Source organism: Coffea eugenioides, unplaced genomic scaffold (assembly GCF_003713205.1).
Source record: "Coffea eugenioides isolate CCC68of unplaced genomic scaffold, Ceug_1.0 ScVebR1_2182;HRSCAF=3170, whole genome shotgun sequence".
NCBI classification, from domain to species: domain Eukaryota; kingdom Viridiplantae; phylum Streptophyta; class Magnoliopsida; order Gentianales; family Rubiaceae; genus Coffea; species Coffea eugenioides.
In genome coordinates, this window is record NW_020862647.1 from 84,419 (window position 1) to 110,868 (window position 26,450).

General features: G+C 40.6%; 1 long non-coding RNA gene across 1 annotated transcript; it reads left to right on the forward strand.

The window, feature by feature from the left end:
- The first annotated feature begins 22,930 nt into the window (after window positions 1-22,930).
- LOC113756340 lies at window positions 22,931-26,184 on the forward strand. Its single transcript, XR_003465932.1, has 5 exons — window positions 22,931-23,109; window positions 23,198-23,287; window positions 23,655-23,724; window positions 25,097-25,162; window positions 25,809-26,184. It is a non-coding gene; the product is annotated as an uncharacterized LOC113756340 (long non-coding RNA).
- Window positions 26,185-26,450: the final 266 nt, after the last annotated feature.

Sequence of the window (26,450 nt, forward strand, 5' to 3'; positions counted from 1 at the left end):
GGTTCAAAAACAAATTTGAAAGTACAAATCAAGGAAAAATCCAAGTACATACTAGGGCAATGATTGAAATATGGTTTTGGAGTGAAAAGAGAGCATTTGGACCCAAGAAATAGAGTAACCAAAGAGTTCCTCATTTTATGTCATGGCTAGAAAATTCTAGCAACTGAACAGTGAAGAAAAACAAGGTAGTTCACCTCTTTAAGTTATGATATTTGCTCCAATTCGACCCCCCCATTGTAGTTTAAGGTTTTAGTCAGTAAAATGAGCAAGATTGAGTCCAAAAGACCACCAAACCAAAGGACTTTAAGGCTAAAAGATAGCAGGGTAACTAAGCTGCCAGCCTACCAGAATTTTTGAAATGAAACAAGCAAAACATAAGGTTTTCACCTCCCAAAACTCATGGTTTTCGCTCAAGTTCAACCCATAAGAGTCTTACTGGTGTTTGGAACAAGATTTGGCCAAAACTCAACATGAAAAGGTTGGAAAACAAAGTGAAATGCATCACCATCAGTTCGACCAACAAACAATTCGCAGCCAACAAAATTAGAGGGAAACACCAATGAAACCTCTTCATTTCAACCAAAATTCAACACACAAGTAAATCTTAGCAGTTTACCAAGTATCCTAGACAAGTTTACCACAAAATTACCTCACAATTAAAGGAAACCAAGCTGGTTTCCATTCGGCTAGCAAGCAAGGTAGAAAAATAGCAAACCTCCCCTAATTTCCTTAAGTTTCTCCTCCACATTTAAAGCTTAACTTCATGGCAAAACATCCTTAATCAAATCCCCAAGTTAAAAGGTACTTGTTCTAGGCCACAAATCTAATCAAATTGATCATATACATACCACCATACCAAAACTGGAAAATTGCATCTTAAGCTGGAATTTACAAGCACAACCTGGAACTTTATTTAATGAAGCCAAAATGCATCTAAAGCTGGAAATCCCCATAGCAAGACTAAAAAGACATAACACAATTGGAATTAACAATTCAAAGCTGAAATTTCTAAATCAAAGCTGGAAAATTCGAATATAGAAGGTAGATAACCTCATATTTCATATCCAACTTCATATCAAAGCTAAACCATTCATATCAAGGCTGACCAATACATTCCAAAGCTGAAAATTGCAACTTACTCAACAAAACCATGAATTCTTCTTGAAAATCCATCATAATCAAGGCGTATGTTGCTTAAATGGCAAAATAAGAAAGAAAAAGAGAGATTCTTAGTATAATACCTCAAACCCCCAAGATAAGTGGCAAGACAAGAGCTTTCTTCCTCAAATAACTCCACCAAAAACTTCCCTCCAAGCTTAACTCAAGATTGGTTGGTGTGGATTAGGGTTGGTGTTTGGATTTCTCATGGATTGAGCAAGAAATCAAGGCTAGAAAAATGGAAGTTTTCTCTCTTTTCGTACTTAGGAAGCTTGGGTTTTGTGGTGAAATGGAAGTTTAATCCAAGATAAATACAAGACTAATCTTAGTCAAAGTCTTGGTCCAAAGTTGGATAGATGATTGACACTAGTCAAGAAGGTAACTCAAGTCTATCTTTTTGTCTCTCTTTTGTCTCCAAACACCAAGATATCTAGGGTTTCTCCAATCAACTCTTAGCACTTCTAGTCACACAATTTCCCTTGCACAACACCCCTTCTTGTCCATTGTGAAGCCCCGAAAGAAGAAGAAAAAGAAATTTCTGGTGAACAGTGGGAATCCGGCCGGAAACTCGGCCAGTTCTTGGCCGGATTATCGGCCGGATAGGAAGGGGTTTTGGAAAAAAAAATTGGATTTTGCCACTGCCTTGAATCCGGCCAGATTCCGGCTTGATTGTGACGTGGCAATTCGGCAGCCAGCTTTGATTGGCTGATTTTTCTTCATTCTTATCTTGTTTCTTGGCTGAAATATCTTCATTTTTCTCCTTGCTTGGCCGGCTGTATTGAGAGAGAAAACAAGAGAGAAAGTTCTTCATTTTCTAGCTTCAATCTTTGCTCAAATCTTGAGTTTTAACCGGTGAAATCATAAACTACTCCATACAAGTGTACACTAAGGAGGAATAAAGGCTGTGGTGGAGTGATTTGTGGAGAAGAAGCTCTAAGCTATTATCTTTCTTGAGTTTATAAGGTACCATACTTGGAAAATTCCCTTTTTGTTATAATAATGGTAAATTAGTGACTTATAGTAGCTAAATATGTGGTTTTGTGGAAGATTTCATAATTTAAAGTAGAGTTTGATAAATTTTTGATTTATTAGTGAATTTTCTGATTTTATATGATAATGGTTGGTTGGCCATAGCATGATAGCTTGATATGGTGTCAAATGGAGCCTTTGTGATACGTTCCTCAATCAACTTGTTTCGAGACACGTAGCACGTTTGCCCAAGGATCTAGCGAGGTTGTCCAACGCTTGGGTTGCGGAACGTAGAATCAAACGGACGGCATGATTTGATTAAAGGCGGTAGACGACACTCCGATGAAGGTGAATACTCCAGGGGAATAGGTCGGTAGAACAATCAGGGACAAGACACAAGATTGCTCAACACCCTTGCCAAAGCAAGTGAAAGGCTCGAATTCTCTCTCAAGAAGAAGAATAAAAAAATAACAAACTTTATTGATAAAACGTCTACCTAAAACCTTACAAAGCAAGCCTATTTATAGGCTAAGAGATACTAAAAACCCTAAGAAAACAAGGAAAAGGCAATCGGCCATCTTGGGGTCAAGATGGGCCGGCCCATGCTCAACTAACTAATTAATCCAACTCTATTAGCTACTAAGGCCTAATGCCCTACTCGACCAACTCTCTTGGAAGTCCACTTGGCTCTTCATGGGTTTGGTTCATGGTGTAGATAACTCGGTTGTCCCCTTCTAGGCCTTCAATATCTCTATGCACTCCATGTTGGTCTTGGACAGTTCGGACAAGACCTTGGAGTGATTCCTTGAATTGCTTGCCCGTGCACGTGTGACTGGGCCCAATGGGACTCGTACTGGGTCATTGCGTGGGCCTGGGTCTTTGCACACATCAGTCCCCTCCTCTTGAGAAGGATTTGCCCTCAAATCTGAATCCTCCTCGTCAAGAAACGGGCTCAAATCGGTGACATTGAAGGTCGCGCTAACATTGTATTCCCCAGGGAGCTCCAATTTGTAAGCGTTGTCATTGATTCGTTGGAGCACTCGAAAGGGGCCATCACCTCTTGGGGACAATTTGCTTTGACGCTGCTTGGGAAATCTCTCTTTGCGCAGGTGTAGCCAAACCCAGTTTCCAGGCTCAAAAACCATCTTATGACGGTGCTTGTTTGCTTCCTGGATGTATTACTGAGTACGCCTCTCAATGTTTGCTCGAACAGCCTCATGTAACCTACGGACAAAATCAGCTTTCATTTTCCCATCTAAACTTGTGTGCTCTGAGGAAGGTAAGGGTACCAAATCCAGAGGGGTCAGGGGGTTAAAACCATAGACAGCCTCAAACGGTGAGTAGTGTGTTGCACTATGAACAGTGCGATTGTAAGCAAATTCGACGTGAGGCAAACACTCTTCCCATGACTTAAGATTCTTCTTAATCAAAGCCCGAAGTAGAGTACCCAGTGTGCAATTGACAACTTCAGTTTGTCCATCGCTTTGTGGATGACTGGTGGTGGAGAATAACAATCTAGTGCCAAGTTTAGACCACAAAGTCTTCCAAAAATAACTCAAGAACTTGACATCTCAATCACTAACAATGGTCTTAGGTATGCCATGCAAACAGACAATTTTTTTGAAGAACAAGTTAGCTATATGAGATGCATCGTCAGTTTTGTGACAGGGAATAAAATGTGCCATCTTAGAGAATCTATCAACTACGACAAAGATGGAATCATTACCCCTTGGTGACCGAGGTAGGCCTAAGACAAAGTCCATAGACAAGTCTACCCAAGGATAGTGCGGAATAGGCAATGGGGTATGCAGGCCATATGGATTTGTTTTAGACTTTGCCTTATGACAAGTGACACATCTACCAACCATGCGTTCAACATCCCTATGCATGTGCGGCCAGTAAAAGTGCTCTTGTAACGTGGCGAGAGTCTTAACAATGCCAAAGTGTCCCATGAGACCACCACTGTGTGCCTCTCTAACCAAAAGATCACGAATGGAGAAGTTAGGGATACACAATTTATCCACATAAAATAAAAATTCATTGTGCACGAAATACTTCCCATGTGGACTCTTTACACAAGATGCATAGATTTCCCCAAAGTCATGGTCATGGGTATATATCTCCTTGAGCATCTCAAACCCTAACAACTTGGCATCAAGAACAGCAAGCAAAGAATGTCTACGAGATAAAGCATCAGCTACCACATTCGTTTTGCCAGTTTTATACTTAATGACATAGGAGAAGGTGTCGATAAAACTTACCCATTTGGCATGGCGCTTGCTTAACCTTGCTTACCCAATGTGTATCACGAACTCCCTTGGGCGGAGGTAGTGTTGCCAGGTCTCCAATGCTCTTACAAGTGCGTAAAGCTCTTTGTCATATATGGGATAGTTCAGGGCAGCACCTCCCAACTTCTCACTGAAGAACGTACAAGGCCTCTTGTCTTGCATGAGGACAGCGCCAATACCTACACCCGAAGCATCACATTCAATTTCAAAAGTCTTGTTAAAGTTAGGTAATGCTAGAACAGGTGCATGTGTGAGTTTGTCCTTGAGGGTGAGAAATGCTTGTTCTTGGGTCTCTCCCCAATGGAACTTGTCATTCTTCTTGGTCACGGCCGTCAGTGGGGCGGCAATGGTGCTGAAATCTTTGACAAATCGCCGGTAGAAGCCCGCCAATCCATGGAAACTGTGCACCTCATGGACGGATGTTGGAGTCGGCCATTGCTTGATGGCCTCAATCTTGGACTCGTCCACTTTGATTCCCTGTGAGCTCACTACATATCCTAAGAACACAAGCTCGTTAGTACAAAAGTTGCACTTCTTAAGGTTAGCGTATAGACGCGCCTGTCGAAGTGCCTCGAGAATTAATCTCACATGCTCCATGTGCTCTTGTTCACTGCGACTATATATCAGAATATCGTCAAAGTAAACAATAACAAATTTTCCAATGAAATGCCTCAAAACATGGTTCATTAGTCGCATGAATGTACTAGGGGCGTTAGTCAACCCAAAAGACATGACTAGCCACTCGTAGAGACCATGTTTGGTTTTGAAGGCCGTTTTCCATTCATCACTTTCTTTCATCCTAATTTGATGATAGTCATTCCTCAAATCAATTTTGGTAAAGATTATAGCTCCATCGAGTTCATCAAGCATATCATCTAATCTAGGAATGGGATAATGATATTTCATAGTAATGGCATTAACGGCCCTACAGTCAGTGCACATGCGCCAAGTACCATCCTTTTTGGGGACAAGTACCATAGGCACAGCACAAGGACTTAGACTCTCTTTTACCCAACCCTTACCTAATAGGCCATCAACTTGCCGTTGAAGCTCCTTTGTCTCCTCAGGACCCATGCGGTAAGCAGGTTTGTTGGGTAGTGGCGCTCCAGGAATCAGGTCGATTTGGTGCTCGATTCCCCGAATGGGTGGTAAGCCTTCAGGGACCTCATCAGGGAAAACATCCTCAAATTCCTGCAAAAGAGCAATCATACTCGAAGGCAGTGCCTTATCGAGCTCAGCAACATCTAAGAGCACATGTTTGCAAATCATGAGAAGTATAGGCTGATCAAAATTCACAACTTTTCTAACGTCCTTAGCCTTAATGATCATGTTTTGCTTCCTAGTGGGTGGTTTGTCATGCGGAACACTAGGTGTGCTCATTTGACTCTTGGTCGATTGCTCACTTGTAGAAGTGGAGCTCTTGCCAGGGTCGGCCGTCTTTGGCTTTCGCTTTTGACGGTCTATGTCACACTCCCGTTGCAATTTTAATTGGTCCTCATAAACTTGTGCAGGTGTGAGTGGTGTGAGGACCTTACGTTTGCCATCGTGCAAAAGCGTGTACTTATTTGCCATTCCATCGAATGTGACGTGTTTTTCAAATTGCCAGGGTCTCCCTATGATGACATGTGTAGCATGCATAGGCACTACGTCACATACGACTTCATCAGTGTAACTACCAATGGAGAAGGGAACGCGTACCTATTTGAAGACACGTACCTCGCCATCCTCACTTTGCCATTGGAGGCGGTGAGGATGTGGATGTCGAGTAGTTGGGAGCCCTAAACTCTCAACCATGAGCAAACTCGCCACATTCGTGCAACTCCCACCATCGATGATGAGGCTACACATTTTGTCACCTATTTTACAACGAGTGTAAAATAGGTTCTCTCTTTGTAGTTGCTCGTCCTCCTTGACTCGGGCGGTTAGCACTCGCCGTGCCACCAAGCAACCTACTTCCCCTTGTGTAGGCGAGCAAGCATCCACAGCTGAATCATCTTCCAGGCAGTCGTTGTTGACCAATTCGGGCACCTCCTCACAATCGTCATCATCGGACACGATCTTGCCATTGTGAGTAATTAACATGACCCGTTGGTTTGGACATTGAGACTGAATATGTCCAAACCCTTGGCATTTAAAACACTTGATGTCCCTACTCCTAGTCTTAGGAGTCTCATGTGATGCCTTAGAGGTAGACCTGGATGCATCAAGAGCTTTGTTAGGGGTAAAATTGGTATTATGGCCAGAGACATTACCTTGAATTCGGCTAGAAGAAGTTGGTGCAACCGAATTTTCAGCTTCGTGGGTTGTTCGCCGTGGGAGGTTTCCCTTCCAGGAAGGCGAGTTGGAAGTTTGGTAGGTACGGGCCCCACGCCTCAATTTCTTTCCTCTCTTGGCCTTGATGGCTAACTCAAGAAGGTCATGGATGTCCACATAATGTTGGAGCTCCAAGGCTTCCTGAAGGTCCGGATTGAGACCTCTAAGAAACCTGGCAATGGTCGCTTCGCTATCCTCTTGAATGTTTGCCCTCATCATGGCCATTTCGATCTCCTTGTAATAATCCTTTACACTCATGTTGCCTTGATTGAGGGTTTGGAGTTTGGAGTGGAGATCTCGATTGTAGTAGCTTGGAACGAATCGCTTGCGCATCAATGCCTTGAGTTCTCGCCAAGTTCGGACCTGTGGTTCTCCCATTCTCCTTCTATGTGTCCTTACTTGGTCCCACTAGACTAGGGCGTAGTCGGTGAACTCAACGGTGGCAACTTTCACCTTTTGTTCCTCACTATAGTCGTAGCAGTCGAAGACCATCTCGATGCGGCCTTTCCATTCCAAGTAAGCCTTAGGGTCACTCTTGCCTTTGAACGCGGGAACTTGAATTTTAAGCCCCTTGAGTTCGCTCTTAGACGTGTCCCTCTTAGGCCTCTCGGCATGTTCATCATCCTCACTACCTGAGTAGCCTTCACTATTTGCGTCCTTGGTGGCACGGTTACTCCGGTTGTGAGATTGAGAACGAGAGCCTCATGTGAGACTCTTGGAGAGTTCATCAAAGCGAGTGTGAAATTCCTCCATTTGTTGCTCACTAACTCGCCTGAGCTCGTTCTTCATGGCGGTGAACATCAAGGAATAGTCAGTGGGTGGTTGTTGTTGCTCCATGTCTCTCTTGAGGCCCTGCAAAAGGTTAGTAACAAGAAATAGTGCAAATATATCCTCACTTCACTCCCTTAGTGTATCACTCTCGCTTGTGTTTATCACTCAAGACACTCTTTAAGCAATCTTACCTAATGCCTTTACCTGTCGGTTGAGGTGGATGAGAAATGCTGCTCGAGTCCAATAATCGTCACCAACTTTTTCCCACAAGAGTAAGCAAGAGTGTAGGACACAATTGGGTGAGATTTTGCGGTGGGATGGACGAAATTTGAAAGGTTATTTGCGGCGGGCAGACTTGGAAATAACGCTAAGAAAGAAAACCCTAGGTTTCCTAAGATGTAGGAGTGGTTCCTAAGACGTAGGAGTGAATGTAGGAGTGGTTCCCTAAAGCAAGGAGAGAAAATAGGAAAGTGTCCAAGTGAAACCAAGAGTTATCCAAGTATTTACTTAGTTTTCTAAATTAATTTGGAAAACAAGTTAGTCTTGGAACTCCTTAGGAAACCTCCTTTGAACAACCTTTGACAACTTCCAAATTCCTCTCTACGTCAACTTGCAAATCAGATTCGATAGCTCCTTATTCCAACCGAAGTTAACCTCTGAAATTTCCAGATTTCCTCCTCCTTAAATCCTTCCCAAAGTCGGCTAATTCCCTATAAAATCCCTCTCTTCACAGCCACACCTTTCTCCAAGAAATTCGGCCCTTTTACACTTCTAGGGACAAAGCAATTCGGCTCTCCCCTTCTCTTCGCAAGGCAAGGCAGCTTTGGTTCTTGTTTCAAGACAATGGCCTCCCAAGATAACGTGAGCAATGTCACTAAGGATCCCCACGGGCTGCTCAAGAAGCTCCCAAGAAATTTATTCCCAAGCCAAGAAAGCCTCGTATGGATGCGAGAGCGTATAAGAAACTCTTTATTCGAAGGGAGGTGCAAGTGTTCAAGGCTCAAGATGATCAAGAACCTCAAGAATCGCAAAGGGTGGTACAAGTGATCAAGGCTCAAGGTGATCAAGAATTTCAAGAAGAGGTTGGTCAGAATTTTTGAGTGCTTCTTCTAGTTGTAATTTTCTATTTTGGGGATAACAATTCAAGAAAGAATCCGTCTAGCAATAAAACTTCGACTTTCCTTCTATTATTGCTCTACTCGACTCCTCCTTTTTGTTTTTTTTTCTCTTGTTTTTATTATTTTTTTTTGGCTTATCAAACGACTAACACAACAACTTGACCGAACTTGGGGTTAAATTCTAGAATTGATTCGGCCCTCAATGCACACGTATCGACCACAAGCCTCCAAGAATTCCCCATGCAAGTTTCAAGAACTTCAACTTGCGTTTCTGGTTTGTTTTTTTTTTTTGACTGAAAGACAACACAAATATTTGGCCGAATGAGTAAAATTCCAGAAATTTTGGTCGGCTCTCCAATGCACCCTTTCAATCTTCCAAGAACTATCAAGACACGTATCAAGGTTTCAAGAACTTCAAGGTAGAAACCAAGAACTTCAAGAACCTTAAAATCTTGTAGTTTCTCTTCAAGATTCACAATCCCAACAAGTTCTTAACCCAAGATCAGTTTAGAAAAACTACGCAAACAACTTGGATAAAACAATTAACACTTGGACAGATTTGACAACCAAAAGAAACCCTAGCCGCCGCCCCCTTGAACTTGCTCCTTTTTTTTTTGTTCACGGGCAGTTGGGCTTATACTACACACACTACTTGGACAAAACTTTGGTGCAACAAATGCCACAAGATATGGTCAAATTTGTCTAGGCAATAATCAAGCATGCATGGACAGATTTGACACAAAGTGATTCACACGACAAGGAAAGAAAAGCGCGGACAAATTTGCTTGTTTGGTTTTTTTTTTTTTTTGACGGAAAAGAATACAAACGACACACGAACTGGTTAGCAATGACGCAACAAATGAATTTCGGACAGATTAGGGCAAGGCTCAAACGACAAGAACAAACACGACACGGACAGAATTTTTTTTTTTTTGTAAAACAAAGGCAGCGGAACAAAGAAAACAAAGACAAAAGCTACGGATATAATGGAAGATACCTCTACCAAAGCTCTGAAGCCAACTGATACGTTCCTTGATCAACTTGTTTCGAGACACGTAGAACGTTTGCCCAAGGATCTAGCAAGGTTATCCAACACTTGGGTTGCGGAACCTAGAATCAAACGGACGACACGATTTGATTAAAGGCGATAGACGACACTCCGATGAAGGTGAATACTCCAGGGGAATAGGTCGGTAGAACAATCAGGGACAAGACGCAAGATTGCTCAACACCCTTGCCAAAGCAAGTGAAAGGCTCGAATTCTCTCTCAAGAAGAAGAATCGAAAAATAACAAACTTTATTGATAAAACGTCTACCTAAAACCTTACAAAGCAAGCCTATTTATAGGCTAAGAGTTACTAAAAACCCTAAGAAAACAAGGAAAAGACAGTCGGCCATCTTGGGGTCAAGATGGGTCGGCCCATGCTCAACTAACTAATTAATCCAACTCTATTAGCTACTAAGGCCTAATACCCTACTCGGCCAACTCTCTTGGAAGTCCACTTGGCTCTTCATGGGCTTGGATCATGGTGTAGATAACTCAGTTGTCCCCTTCTAGGCCTTCAATATCTCTATGCACTCCATGTTGGTCTTGGACAGTTCGGACAAGACCTTGGAGTGATTCCTTGAATTGCTTAGCCCGTGCACGTATGACTGGGCCCAATGGTACTCGTACTGGGTCATTGCGTAGGCATGGGTCCGTGCACACATCACTTTGTGTGTTAATTGTGGTTGTTTGCAAAAAATTTCAGATTTGTGCAGAAAATTTCAGTTTTAGGGTTTCAAATTTGGGACTTTCTTATGGTTGGTTATTGAGCTCTTAATTGGTTAAGATTTAAGGGTGTTGTGACCCTAATTTGGTGTGTTTTATAGCTTATGATTTTTATGTGAATATGTGGTTGAATTGAGATGGTATTAGTGTTGTTTATAGGATGGAAAATAAGGAAATTAAGGGGAAATGCTGTCCAATCTTTGAGAACATTTGATAGTTTTGTTATGTGAAATATTGAGGTTATGTGCTAGTTTCACTTGCCTACGGAAATTCCAGCTTAGGGTTACTAATCTGCCCTGTTTTTGCACCGTATGTTCGATCATGTTAAAGGCTGAATCAGCCCTTGTCCAAAACATGAAAGTTGTAGATATATGAGTTAGCTATCTACTTGCAAAATTTCAGATCGATTGGAGTACTGTAGCATGTGAAATGACCGAAATACCCTTGACTGCCCTTAAACCCTGTTTCACGGACAGTTTCCATTTTTCTCTAAGATCTCGGTTTTTTACCATAAAAATGTATGATTTGGCTTTGGAGGTCTTCATAAGAAATGTTGGTATATGTCTTAGCTTCGTAATGCCATAAGATTCTTTTCAATCGGATAAGTATAACTTCAATTGTGATTAAAATGCCAAAAGGTGATAGGAACTTGATGCTTGTAGAATTCCTTTTGTTTGACATGATATTTGTAATTTAGGGTTTGGACTTGAGCAAGGCAATGAGTTATGATGGATGGTTCCTGAGCTGTGGTTGGTGAGTGATTCCATAACTATTTACAAAGTTACTTTTCGAACTATTTCTTGCATTTTTTACTCGATTGCATATCATTTGTGTTTGTGTGTGTGCCATGACATGATTTGGCTCCATTGAGTTTTTGGGAATCTTGTGCTTAGAACCAACGTCTCTCCGCTGTTTATTTGGAGCACCGATGGCTCCCTTATACTGTTTGACTTACTGGATCTGTTTGAGTGTTGGAGTTCTAAGTACAATGACTTCACTGGCTCACAAGAGCAATATATATACATTTGATCACTGAGTTATGACATCATTTAAATGCACTATTGTGAAGCTTATTTGATTACTGATTTTACTGGTCACTTGCTGAGCTTCTAGCTCACCCCAAAAATATTTTTTTCCCCACAGGGCTTAAGGCAAAGGAAGCGCTTGTATTAAGTTCTTCGTGTGGCTGGATGGATTAGCTCCTGTATAGGTTGAGTTTTAGATTCATTTTGTGTAATAGTTAGGATTGTATGAACGTTTGGAATTGAACAAATGTAGGTGTACGTTCCACGTTTGGGAACTAGTTTCCACTTCTCTTATGATATGTAAATTCGTGGAAGATTTGATGTATTATTTGAGATGTACCTTGTAAGTTATTTGAACTCTGTAGTGAGTGAGTGAGTTCCGGCGAGAGATGGACAGGCGGTCCGCCGAACCCTTTGGTTCTCCTTAAGGGGAGATGGGGCTGTCACAGTTTGATGCGATTGAGCACGAGGCCCAAAGTGTACAAGTAGACCCTGTGAAGGTGCCCCAAGGCCCAGTGACACGAGCACGAGCTAAGAGATTCAAGGAGTCCCTTCAAGCCTTGGTACGTGCCGTCCAAACCCAAGAGAAACCGGTCATTGAAGGAATTGAGTTGGAATATCCTTGCACGACTACTAAAATGCTGCTTACAATTGAAGATGCAAGTGTTCAAGCTCCAAACGGCGGGCTGAGCCGCAGTTATGAACCCTCGCTGAGCCGTACGGGGGTCTCGCTGCCCGATCAGCGAGTCGGGGGTCCAAGGGGGCGACGCGCCCCTGGCTTGGGGGCCCGGGGGCTCAGGCACACATACTTGATTGTGGCGTCCTCTACCGTTAAATCTGTTCTTGAGTGGTCCAAGTTCGGGTTCAACTCCGTCAAATCTTCATCGTGTTCCTCTAGATCCGAAGTAGCTTCCGCGTCTCGCATCAACTGGTATCAGAGCTGGTTAGAGGTATCACGAATATCCCTTTTTATTGTTTTTAGATCTATTTTAGTCTTCTAAATTCGTAGCTCAAGTGCTCGGGTTTGTCAAGTCCGAAATCTGTCTTGGTTGTTTCCTTGTCAGAAATCTAGCCAAATGGCATTACTAACCACTCGTATAGACCATGTTTAGTTTTGAAAGCGGTTTTCCACTCATCTCCCTCTTTCATTCTTATTTGGTGGTAACCACTTTTCAAATCAATTTTAGTGAATATAATGGCACCATGCAATTCATCTAACATATCATCTAACCTAGGGATAGGGTGACGATATTTTACCGTGATTGCATTGACTGCTCGACAGTCGGTGCACATTCTCCACGCTCCATCTTTCTTTGGCACGAGAATCACTGGTACAGCGCATGGACTTAGACTTTCTCTAGCCCAACCTTTCCTTAGCAATTCCTCCACTTGCCTTTGCAATTCCTTTGTTTCCTCAGGACCCATTCTATAGGCTGGTTTGTTAGGCAATGGTGCTCCAGGAATGAGATCGATTTGGTGCTCGATTCCCCTTAGCGGTGGTAGTCCATCAGGTACATCCTCAGGAAATATGTCCTCAAATTCCTGCAAGAGAGGTAAAATAGTAGAAGGCAAGGAGTCAGTAGGTATGGATGAATTGACCAACTCTTCTTTGCACACAAGCATAAGTAAGAGTTGGTTGGAAGACAAAGCTCGCCTTACATCTTTGGCTTTTGCTAGCAAGCTTAGCTTCCTCTTATTTTCTTCTCTCATAGCCGATCCACTTGTTGCCTTTTTCTTCCCTAGGGGTTCGGCCCTACTCTCTCCTTTTTCTTCCTCACTTTTCTCTCGCTTTTTCCTCTCAAGTTCTAGCTCATACTCCTTTTGGAGCCTCATTTGATCTTCATACACTTGTTTTGGGGTGAGAGGTACAAGTGTCACCTTTCTATTGCAATGAGTAAATACATATTTATTAGCTCTTCCCTTGAATTCGACATCGCGATCATATTGCCAAGGCCGTCCAAGAATGAGGTGACTTGCTTGCATTGGCACGACATCACAAGTAACCTCGTCTTCATACTTGCCAATTCGGAATGGCACTTTTACTTGTCTAAACACACGGACTTCCCCTTCATTGTTCAACCATTGAAGGCGATAAGGTCTTGGATGTTTGATAACTTGGAGCCCTAGCATTTCTACCATGAGTAGACTAGCGACATTGGCACAACTCCCACTATCAATAACAACACTACACACCTTATCCTTGATATGACACCTTGTGTAGAAAAGGTTGTCCCGTTGTACCTCCATTTCCTCCTCTTTGGCGCGGGTAGTGAGGACCTTTCGAACCACTAGGCATCCAATCACCTCATGCGTAGGTATCTCCTCACTCGATTCATTCTCTTCCTCTTCTAGAGGAGGTATTCCCTCGTACTCCTCTTCCTCATCTGATACAATTTCCCCATTTGGCAACATCAGCATGGTCCTTTGGCTGGGGCATTGAGAAGCGATGTGGCCAAATCCTTGACACTTAAAGCACTTGGTGTCTCGACCACGGGGTTTGGTAGCTGCATTATTAGCCTTAAAGTCAGGCTTGGGCGTTGCCTTGGAAGGGAGGCCATTCGGCCTTGGAGGGTAAGAAGGAGCTGCGGCTTTCTCCTCCCTTTTTGGTTGAGAAGTGCGCCAATTTCCAGCTTGATAAGTAGTGCTTTGTCGCGCAGTACCCCTCCTCTTGAGGCGCCGTTCAATTGTAACCGCCTTCTCGAGCATTTCATTCATGTCGAGGTAGTGTTGGAGTTCCACTACTTCGGCAATCTCGGGCCTCAATCCATGTAGAAAACGAGCCATAGTGGCCTCTCCATCTTCACGCAAATCCGCCTTCATGATGGCCATTTCCATCTCCTTGTAATAATCCTCGACTGACATGGACCCTTGGTTGAGAGCTTGTAGCCGACGGGGTAGATCTCGACTATAGTAGCTCGGAACAAATCTTTTCCTCATCAAACTCCTCATTTCCTCCCAAGTTTCCACAGGTCTCTCACGATTTCTCCTTCGGCTCAGTCTAAGTTGGTCCCACCAAATGGAGGCGTAGTCAGTGAATTCTACGGCTGCTAGTTTCACCTTTTGCTCCTCCGTATAGGTGTGGCATTCATAGACTAACTCAATTTTCCGTTCCCACTCCAAGTACGCCTCGGGGTCCGACTTGCCTTGGAATGAAGGAATCTTGAGTTTGACACCTTTAATGGTGTCATCTCCTCGACGTTGGAGCCTTTGATCATTTTGGTACCTTCCCTCAAACGCTTCCTCTTCATCGTTTGAGTATGCCGATTCTTTGCCCTTACTCGGAGTAGGTGGAGGTCTCGAGTTTTCCAACTGATCAATTCGATCATGCAGTGGTTCAATTTCATTCTTAAGCAATCGTTTGAACTCCCTCATCATGGCTTCCAACTGTAGTTTGATGTCCCTGGTTTGTTCACCAACTTCACTAGACATATTTAGTCCACCTGCAAAACAAATAAACAAAAACGAGTTCCTCTACCTTTTTTTTTTTTTTTTTTAAATACGATGTATAGGTCACTCACACTCGTGTTTCACTCAAGTGTATCACTCTCTAATAATCTTACCAAGCAATTCCTTGGCTTGCTAGTTGCTCGAGTTGAACAAACTAGGCGTCACCGCAGTGTACGTTCTTGACTAGTCAACAAGTGACACACAAGCTAGTAGCAATAAATGGAGGTGAATGACTGAAGACCTAGACACGACTCAAGACTCAGAATATAGCTGGACAATAACTAACGACTCAAAAGAAAGTAAGACAATTAACTTGAATGCTGAAATTTTGAAAATCCTAGAAAACTCTACCCGAAACCCAAATTTCTGGAATGTGTTGAGCTGCTGGTCCGTGGTCTTTTTGGTCCGTGATCTGATTTGGACACTTGGGGTTGCCAAGATTGGAAACCTTGGAGTTTGGTCAGATTTGGGAGTCCCAAGTGGTCCAAATTCGAAATTTTGGGGCTGGTCAGATTTGGAAGTCAGATTTTGCACAAAATTTGGTAAACTTGTAGGCTGTCAAGAATTGGATGTTGTTCAGATTTGGAAGTCCAAGTTTGAATCACATTTGGTGGCTTGAAGGCTGACCAAGACTAGGGCTGTTCAGATTTGAAAGTCCAAGTTTGAATCAGATTTGGTAAAACTTGAAGGCTGGTCAAGAATTGAAAACTAGAGCCGTCTTTCTTGAAATTTTTTTTTTGACTTCTGTTGGGGTGTTTTCACACAATAGCCAGCTAGTTTAGACCACAATTTCACAGCAATTAACGTAAACAACTTGGACAGATTTGGTTTCAGGATCAAAGTTCCATGAAAACAAGAACACGGTTGAAGGTTTATTTCAGGTTTCAAGACTGCCAAGATTAACCTCTTTGATCCAAGAAGCTCAAGACTTCCCCAATAAGGTTTTGATGTTCGGAAAGCCTTATCTTGGGCTTCCCCCCAAAAGAACTTCTCGTTCTTCTTTATGACCGCAGTAAGAGGTGCAGCAATGGTGCTAAAATCCTTCACAAAACGACGGTAGAAGCTTGCTAATCCATGAAAGCTGCGCACATCACTTACAGAGGTAGGTGCTGGCCACTCTTGGATGGACTTAATCTTCTCTTCATCTACATGAATGCCCTGCGCACTTACAACATATCCTAGAAACACAACACGATCAGTGCGTCCTAGGTATGCCATGCAAACGAACAACCTCTTTAAAGAATAAATCAGCAATGTGTAAAGCGTCATCCGTCTTATGACATGCAATAAAGTGAGCCATTTTGGAGAACCTATCTACCACAACAAATATAGAGTCATGGCCACGCTTTGAACGAGGTAAACCAAGCACGAAATCCATGGAAATGTCAACCTAAGGTTGGTGAGGTATGGGTAAAGGAGTATACAAACCGTTTGGGTTGACCCGAGACTTAGCTTTGTGACACACACCACATCTTTCAACAATCCTCTCCACGTCCTTGCGCATGCGAGGCCAATGGAAGTGTTCCTGCAATACAGCTAATGTCTTGGTGACACCAAAGTGTCCCATTAGTCCACCACTATGTGATTCCTGAATAAGTAAGTCGCGTATGGACCCTCGAGGAATGCACAGCTTGGTAAGATAAAATAAGAACCCATCATGTACAAAGAACTTTTCAAAGTCAGATTTTCCCCAATTCGCATAAGCGTTGGCAAAATCCAAGTCATCCTTATACAACTCCTTCATGAGCTCAAAGCCTAGGAGTTTAGCATCTAAGGCAGTGAGCAAAATGTGTCTCCGAGATAAAGCGTCAGCTACTACATTAGACTTACCTGTTTTGTATTTGATGACGTATGGAAAAGACTCGATGAAAGCTACCCATCGGGCATGCCGTTTGCTCAGCTTTTGTTGTCCTTTTATGTGCTTGAGAGACTCATGGTCAGTTTTGATGACGAATTCCCGGGCACGTAGGTAGTGTTGCCATGTCTCCAAAGCACGTACGAGGGCAAACATCTCCTTGTCATAAGTTGAATAGTTGAGGACCGCGCCATTTAATTTCTCACTAAAGTAGGCAATCGGTCTCCCTCCTTGCATGAGTACGGCTCCTACTCCTATACCTGATGCATCACATTCCACTTCAAAAGTGAGATCAAAGTTAGGTATTGCAAGGAGTGGTGCATGTGTGAGTTTGTGTTTCAGCAATTGGAAAGCCTTATCTTGGGCTTCCCCCCAAAAGAACTTCTCGTTCTTCTTTATGACCGCAGTAAGAGGTGCAGCAATGGTGCTAAAATCCTTCACAAAACGACGGTAGAAGCTTGCTAATCCATGAAAGCTGCGCACATCACTTACAGAGGTAGGTGCTGGCCACTCTTGGATGGACTTAATCTTCTCTTCATCTACATGAATGCCCTGCGCACTTACAACATATCCTAGAAACACAACACGATCAGTGCAAAATGTGCACTTCTTCAGGTTGGCATATAGCCTTTCCCTTCGAAGTACTTCAAAGATGGCATATAGCCTTTCCCTTCGAAGTACTTGATTGTGGTGTCCTCTACCGTTAAATCTGTTCTTGAGTGGTCCAAGTTCGGGTTCAACTCCGTCAAATCTTCATCGTGTTCCTCTAGATCCGAAGTAGCTTCCGCGTCTCGCATCACAGTTGGTATCAGAGCTTAGGCTTCAGATCTCTGTAGTGTATCCTAGGCTAAAGTTTAGGATGCCGGACTGTGGGACTGGTTTGAAAGTGGTAAGTGTAAGATATAACTTGGTTGCTCCCAAGCGTACATCAACCGATTCTGGTACTAGCGTACGGCTTAAGTCGTAAAGTTTCTTAGTTTTGGATTCTTGTACTTGAGTACTCGATACTTTTCCTGAGAAAATGCTTGTGAATTTGGAAGGAACGTGGTCTAGTATATGATGATGTGTGAGTTTGAGATAAGTTGTAATGGCACCGGTTAGAGCACAGAGGATTTTGTATTGGACTCGAGAATTAACCGAATGAGGGCATTGAAATGATAAAAGTTATCTAGAACTTGTCCAATAAGATTTTGGCTAGGGTTTTGATAGATTGTGGTGGTGGCCGGAATTATTGAGAAAACTTCTGGTTTTGCATCCTTCTTCTAGTCTTCTTGTTTGATTCAGGTTTGTCCCACCCGATTTGTAAGTGTTGAAATTTGAACTATTTGAACTGCCTGAGACTGACTAGGCTGAGCTCACTTGAGACTTGAACCTGTTTAGGCGAGTGTGCTCTTACGTACACTCAATGGACCTGACTTGACGGAATATATGGTATCTCTTTTACGCATGAGTAAGTAGTTTGATTCGTATATGACCTGTATGTGGATTTGAATTTTGTGACTACTTGAGAAGGTGAATCGCTGGACATAGGCTAGGCAAGTGAGTTCTTATTCATACCTATGCTCCATGAACTTGAAGTAATTGACCCTGCTTTTGAACTTGTATGCTTTTATGTGTGGTTGTAGACCAGCTACTACTCTTCTGTAGCGGTTGAACTGAACCTCTCTGGTGGGGCATTACCTGTTGTGTTGTCCAGCACCGCTATTCTTCTGGCGAGGCATGCCTGATATGTTATCAAGCACTACCAGGGATGAAATTCTTGAACTGAACCTCTCTGGTGGGCATGGCTGTTGTGTTATCAAGCACCACCAGGGATGAAATTCTTGAACTAAGACTTTCTGGTGAAATATAGTCGTTGTGCTAGCTTGTTGTGTTGTCCAGCACCACCGGGGACAAATTCTTGAAACTTTCTGGTGAAGTATAGCCGTGTGCTAGCTTGTTGTGTTATCCAGCACCACCAGGGTTAAATTTTCGATCGGAGGCTTCGCTATGTCCTGAATTTCTTCCAAATATCTGGGACTTTGAGTCCAACTCAGGGCTAGTTGGTTGAATCGAGCCCTTTTGCATATTTTTTTGATTACTTGTTTAGCTATCTGTTAGCCGTTACAAAGTGATAAGTGGGATTAGAGTGATTCTTAGTACTTGACTGACTTTCGAGAACTATTTTGATCTGATTAGTACAAGTTGGAATGTCGAGAACGACATTCTTTTAAGGGGGAAAGTTTGTGAAGCCCCGAAAGAAGAAGAAAAAGAATTTCTGGTGAACAGTGGGAATCTGGCCAGAAATTCGGCCAGTTCTTGGCCGGATTATCGGCCGGATAGGAAGGGGTTTTGGAAAAAAAATTGGATTTCGCCACTGCCTTGAATCCGGCCGGCAATCCGGCCAGATTATGACGTGGCACTTCGGCAACCAGCTTTGACTGGCTGATTTTTCTTCATTCTTATTTTGTTTCTTGGCTGAAATATCTTCATTTCTCTCCTTGCTTGGCTGGCTGTATTGAGAGAGAAAACAAGAGACAAAGTTCTTCATTTTCTAGATTCAATCTTTGCTCAAATCTTGAGTTTTAACCGGTGAAATCATAAACTACTCCGTACAAGTGTACACTAAGAAGGAATAAAGGCTGTGGTGGAGTGATTTGTGGAGAAGAAGCTCTAAGCTATTATCTTGAGTTTCTAAGGTACCTTACTTGGAAAATTCCCTTTCTGTTCTAATAATAGTAAATTAGTGACTTATAGTAGCTAAATATGTGGTTTTGTGGAAGATTTCATGATTTAAAGTAGAGTTTGATAAATTTCTGATTTATTAGCGAATTTTCTGATTTTATATGATAATGGTTGGTTGGCCATAGCATGATAGCTTGATATGGTGTCAAATGGAGCTTTTGTGTGTTAATTGTGGTTGTTTGCGAAAAATTTCAAATTTGTGCGGAAAATTTCAGTTTTAGGGTTTCAAATTTGGGGCTTTCTTATGGTTGGTTATTGAGCTCTTAATTGGTTAAAATTTAAGGGTGTTGTGGCCCTAATTAGGTGTGTTTTATAGCTTATGATTTGTATGTGAATATGTGGTTGAATTGAGATGGTATTGGTGTTGTTTATAGGATGGGAAATAAGGAAATTAAGGGGAAATGCTGTCCAATCTTTGAGAACATTTGATAGTTTTGTTATGTGAAATATTGAGGTTATGTGCTAGTTTCACTTGCCTACGGAAATTCCAGCTTAGGGTTACTAATCTGCCCTGTTTTTGCACCGTATGTTCGATCATGTTAAAGGCTGAATCAGCCCTTGTCCAAAACATGAAAGTTGTAGATATATGAGTTAGCTATCTACTTGCAAAATTTCAGATCGATTGGAGTACTGTAGCATGTGAAATGACCGAAATACCCTTGACTGCCCTTAAACCCTGTTTCACGGACAGTTTCCATTTTTCTCTAAGATCTCGGTTTTTTACCATAAAAATGTATGATTTGGCTTTGGAGGTCTTCATAAGAAATGTTGGTATATGTCTTAGCTTCGTAATGCCATAAGATTCTTTTCAATCGGATAAGTATAACTTCAATTGTGATTAAAATGCCAAAAGGTGATAGGAACTTGATGCTTGTAGAATTCCTTTTGTTTGACATGATATTTGTAATTTAGGGTTTGGACTTGAGCAAGGCAATGAGTTATGATGGATGGTTCCTGAGCTGTGGTTGGTGAGTGATTCCATAACTATTTACAAAGTTACTTTTCGAACTATTTCTTGCATTTTTTACTCGATTGCATATCATTTGTGTTTGTGTGTGTGCCATGACATGATTTGGCTCCATTGAGTTTTTGGGAATCTTGTGCTTAGAACCAACGTCTCTCCGCTGTTTATTTGGAGCACCGATGGCTCCCTTATACTGTTTGACTTACTGGATCTGTTTGAGTGTTGGAGTTCTAAGTACAATGACTTCACTGGCTCACAAGAGCAATATATATACATTTGATCACTGAGTTATGACATCATTTAAATGCACTATTGTGAAGCTTATTTGATTACTGATTTTACTGGTCACTTGCTGAGCTTCTAGCTCACCCCAAAAATATTTTTCTCCCCACAGGGCTTAAGGCAAAGGAAGCGCTTGTATTAAGTTCTTCGTGTGGCTGGATGGATTAGCTCCTGTATAGATTGAGTTTTAGATTCATTTTGTGTAATAGTTAGGATTGTATGAACGTTTGGAATTGAACAAATGTAGGTGTACGTTCCACGTTTGGGAACTAGTTTTCTCTTTGCTTTTGATATGTAAATTCATGGATGATTTGATGTATTATTTGAGATGTAACTTGTAAGTTATTTGAACTCTGTAGTGAGTGAGTGAGTCTCGGCGAGAGTTGGGCAGGCGGTCCGCTGAACCCTTTGGTTCGCCTTAGGGGGAGGTGGGGCTGTCACATCCATCAAATCACTACAAGAAAAAAGGTTATTAGTGACAACATTTCTTTGTGACGACAAAAAGTCGTCACAAAATGAGGTTGTTTAGTCACGACTTTGAAGGTTGTCACAATTGACTCAAAGCAACTGAGTTTTCAGTGACAACCTTTAATTGTCGTCACAAAACTACTTCGCGCCATGGGACTTGGAAGGCGCGAGTTTTGCGATAGTGACGACTTGATAAAAGTTGTCAGTAATTCTACCACTTTTTTTGACAACTTTACATTGTTGTCACTATTTATGTTTATTGACGACCAATATTTGTCAATAAAACTATAGTGTAGTTAGTGACAACATAAGTATCATCACTAACTTGAACATCTCTAATGCATTTATTTAATTGTGAGCCTCAATATTAATTTAATTTTTTTTAAAATTTGATGATTTATTAACTATGACTTTATTTAATTGTGAGCCTCAATATTAATTTAATTTTTTTTAAAATTTGATGATTTATTAAACTAGTCAGAGTTACTTAAATATTAATTTAATTTTTTTAAATTTGATAATTTATTAAACTAGTCATAGTTACTCAATAAGTTTTTAACTGAAAAAAATTAATGAAAGTTTTTAATTAGAACAACTATATAAACTATTACAATTAGAACTCAAGGCCTCTAAATTCAAATACCTTAATTTTGGATACTGTCAATGCCTCCTTGACATCTAATTGGTCGAATGTTGAAACTCATTAAGTACAAATTCATTTTGATGAAAAGCGGAAATAGTTGTGTTATATAAGTTAATTAATGAAATCAGGACTACTAATTACTGCAATTCCTTCAAATTTAATGTTGATTTGCTAAAAGTCAAAACGAATACATATTTTTCTTACAAATCAATACGTATACTATAGTTTCGTGCAAGTTTACATTCATGATTCTTCAATATAAGACATCTAAAAAAAATATAGTACTATTAGACAAAACTAACAAAATTTTCTAGAAACTGATAGAAAGTTCTTAACACATAATTAAGATTTTTCTTTTTCCATGTTTAAAAATAATGAATTATTTCTTAAAATAATATGAAAGTAGATTCCCGATCTAGTATACTTAATTAAAATTTTTAATTTAATACAAAGAAAATAACCTTTCTTTGAGAATCTAAATAAAAAGATAAAACTAAAAATTGGATCAAATTTTTCGTTCAAAATGAAAAAGAAACAGCGGGAATTGAAAATTGGTGGAGGCATTCTTTAAAAAGCAAATTTCAAAATGAAAGAGTACAAGTCTACCACTTTTGGGCTAAGCCTGATACACTTCTAATTCTCACATTTTCACTCGCTGGCCTTCTCACTGTCTCTCTCGGTCTCTCTCTCACTTCGACCCCTCTCAATTTCTTTCTCACTAATGCTCGAGCATTCCTCCTTATTGGGCTACTGATTTTGATATGTTTCCTCAGAGCATGTGCTGTAAAAAGGCAAGTTTCTCTCTTCTTGCTTAGTAATCAATTTCCCCCAATTTTTATTGACCCGATTTTGTGTTCCCAACATTCAATTTTTGGGTAAATTCTCTTCTTCTCTATCATTTGTCTAGTTTCCCCAAAGTTTCTTACCCTAATTAGCAATCACCATCATTTGCAATCACCTTTTCTACCCTACTTAGACGATCAATTGTTTCAATTTCTCCCCAAATTTTATTGCCCTAATTTAAAAAAAAAAAAATTTCTGCCCAGGACAAGGAGGGCATCCCCGGGACCAGCAGCACCTCATCTTCATTGGCAAGCAGCTTGAGGACAGCCGCACCCTAGTCGACTACAACATCCAGAAGGAGTCAGCCCTCCACCTTGTCCTCCACCTCGACGGTGGCGCCAAGAAGCGCAAGAAGAACACCTGCACCAAGCCGGCGGTGACTGAGGGAAATTCTCCCCCCCTTTTTTATAAACTTTATTGTTACTAGTCTAATTGAACATTAGCAGCATGTTCTTATTTTGAAGATTTGGGTATGTTACTGCAAATCGTTGAGTTATTGAACCATTTGCATCATGAGCTGTGCCTCGTTAACTTGCTTATTTGTGAGTTGTGTTAGAGAGGTTTCTGTGGGAAGCTTGTCGAGACACTACTTTAATCATCTTGATGGTAGCTGCGGCTGCTTCTTTGGCCCTTGGGATAAAGACAGAGGTAAGCTTAATTTTTGAGTTTGCTCTAATTATTATTATTATTATTTTAATTTTAAGGATAAGTTCACTCTTAATACTTATTTTGAATTGAGAATTGTAAGCCCTATAAAGTTTTTTCTGTTTAATAATTTTGTTGTACTACTATATGTTTGAGATCATGATTTTGTTAGTTGTATGAATTTTAAATCTTGTCTTTTGATTTTCTGACAAGAATGGTATCTGTCCCTATCAAATTCTTATAGATTAAAGTATTTTTTAATATACTTGTGATTTACTAGCTAATCTGAGTGGAAAAGGGAAAATGCTGACATGTTTTGATTGGTTAATTTTGATTTGGTCTTGCCATAGTCTAATATGTTGTTTTCCAGGGTATAAAAGAAGGATGGTATGATGGTGGAAGTATCGCGTTGGCTGTCTTTATCGTCATTGTTGTAACAGGTATTATGACAAGTTTAGCAAAGAAAGTTGGTACAATGTGTGGTTAATTAATGACCAGAAATGCAGTTAATTTCGATTCTGTGGAGAACTGAATGAAATGTATTACATCCCCCCTGTTGGAAGTGCTCTATCTTTGTGTAAATGTGCACACTCACAAATCGACTCTCATTTCCTTTGTTTCCATTTATTTATTTTTTTAGAAACCTGGACAAGTTGCTCCAAATCATTGCATTTGTACTTTGCCTTAAAAGCTGTATATTAGCTATGGATGTAGTCCTGCAAGTTAAGATACTGTAGACTTTTTTTTTCTGCTAACTTATAAATTCATTCTAGAACACAAACCTCTAAGGTTGCATCTCAAGTCTAAGGTGTTGCATCTAGTGACTGAGAAATCTGGTGATAGAGTTCTAAGGCTGCATCTCAAGTCTACTTAAGGACTTGTACTAGTATCATTTTGGAAGAGCTTGGTAAGAGGACCAAAACTCATCAATTAGTTTTGATGTGAAAAAAGATCTTCCTCCGTAAAAATTCATGAACTAGGAATGTTATTAGAACAGCATGGACAGCTTCTTATGGTATGTTTTGAGAGTCCATGATTCTCCAGAATATATTTGTTAGCCTTACTTGTGCTGAATTTCACATGTTTCACTATTTTTTAAGGGCAAAGGTGCTTTGGCCAAAATGTTTTGCTTGCAAATGTGTTGACCACATTTACTTCTCTGCCTAGTATGTTCCTTTTGTTAAGTTTACAAGGGAGAGGTCAATCCTCTTAAACAGAAACAAAACATAGGGTCGCAGCCCCTAAAATATTTGCACCACGCAATTCACTAAGTTCCTGTGGCGGTTCTGTTATAATCTGCATCCCAGATTCTTTGTTGACACTACTTTTAGCTAGCTAGTCTGCACACTTACTTCTTTCTCCAAACATGTTGTAGCCAGGATTCCCGATCCCTGCTTAAAACATTCCTGATCTGACATATTAGATTGTATAGTGGTGATTCCTGTCCTGCTTTTTGTATTAGTTCGAAAGCTGCCTTGCAATTCGTGTCTAGAATCACTCTTCTTTCTCCAGAGTTCCAAGCCATTTTTATCCTTTTGAGTACTCCCCACAGCTCTGCTAAGTGCTATCATATTATCTGTTAACCCAATATTCACTATAAAACCTGTTTTCCATCTCCCCCAGCTATCTATATGTCCCTTTTCAAATTAATATGGCTTTGCCTCTTCTACTTGGAATAATGCTAAATTGAGAAGTGTACATCTTGCCACAGTTAATTGCTAATTATTGATAGTTTCATGTCTTACATGGTAGTTTGTTCTCCATATAGCATTATTTTATACTATATAATCACAAACTTTTTGCTGGATGTAGGTTGGATTTTCTGTTAACGGAGTAATAATACTAACTTTTATGTGGGTTTTGAAGGCATTCCTTGAGGTAATACCTTTTCTTTTCACATGAATGGTTCCCATTTTTGGTGCCATTCTTGAAGTAAATTTCATTGTGAATGTTTTGCAATGTCCCGCCACTTGCCTAACTTACTAGTTTGATTGGAATACAATATTAAGGGGTGCTGGTTTTCTATGGAATTAATACACCATGACAAACAGCAAAAGTAATTTCAGAGATCTAGAACAAGAAAGTTGTTTTTTGCTTTTAAATGGCAAAGAAACATTCTAGTTATGTTGGTACACATTGCTCCTACTTGACACCTTATATCATGATCGACATTACTTTGGTTATCATACTTGACACCTTGTATCCTCTGTGGTGCATTAGTTTGGATTGTTTTGGTTTAGTTTAGTTTAGTTTATTTGAATGTTTAAGCTAAGCAAGTGAACTGAAGTTGCTTTTCCTTTAGTGTTGTGCTTATCATCTTATCAACTGGTTATATTGTTCATAGCAGTACTTATATCAGTACTTGTTATAGTAGTGCTTGTTGCCTTATCAACTTGTTATATTATTCCTTTGAGGCTGAAGTTTAATAGCAGTACTTATTTCTTGAGCTAATTTGGTGCATTAGTTTGGGGCTGATTTTGATTTTCTTTGGGGCTGATTTTGATTTTGATTTTGAATGTCTTAGGACGATGGAAGGTAACTTTGGTCCGGATCTTCTTGGCTTTCTTCTTAAAAGTTGTCCCAGATTTGACAAATTTGGCAACCTTGGCTGCCTGAGCCTTTGTATCAAGCTTTTTTGTGGTGTCAGCTTTAGGAGCCATTGCTGGAAACTGCCTTACAAATCTTTTACCTGAGGGGAGGAGCCGAGTGTTGAGGGGAGGAGCTGAGTGTTGCTGAAGCGGCTCTGTGTTGAAATTTGGGACTTGGATTTGTTTTGTAAAGCTACCTCGAGTTATATGTGAAATTTAGGCCAAATACCACTTATCAAACTATCTATAGGGTGTTGTTGAACTTCATTATGATATTTGAATGCTTATATGATATTTTGACATTTCGTAATGCAATGGATGCATTCATTTGCTAATTATAAATCATTGTCATTTTTTTCCATTTATAGATATAATTGTTGTAGGAAAATTTTCAATTTTCATGGTGATAAAGAGTTATCATTGAATCAGAATTTTCCATTAATAACAATCTGTGGTCATAGAATTAAAAAGTGTTTAGTGACAACAAAAGTCGTCAGTAATTAGTCTATACCAATGACAATTACATATCACTTTTAGTGACGACATTTATTTGTATATCATTGACAAGATACTATGTC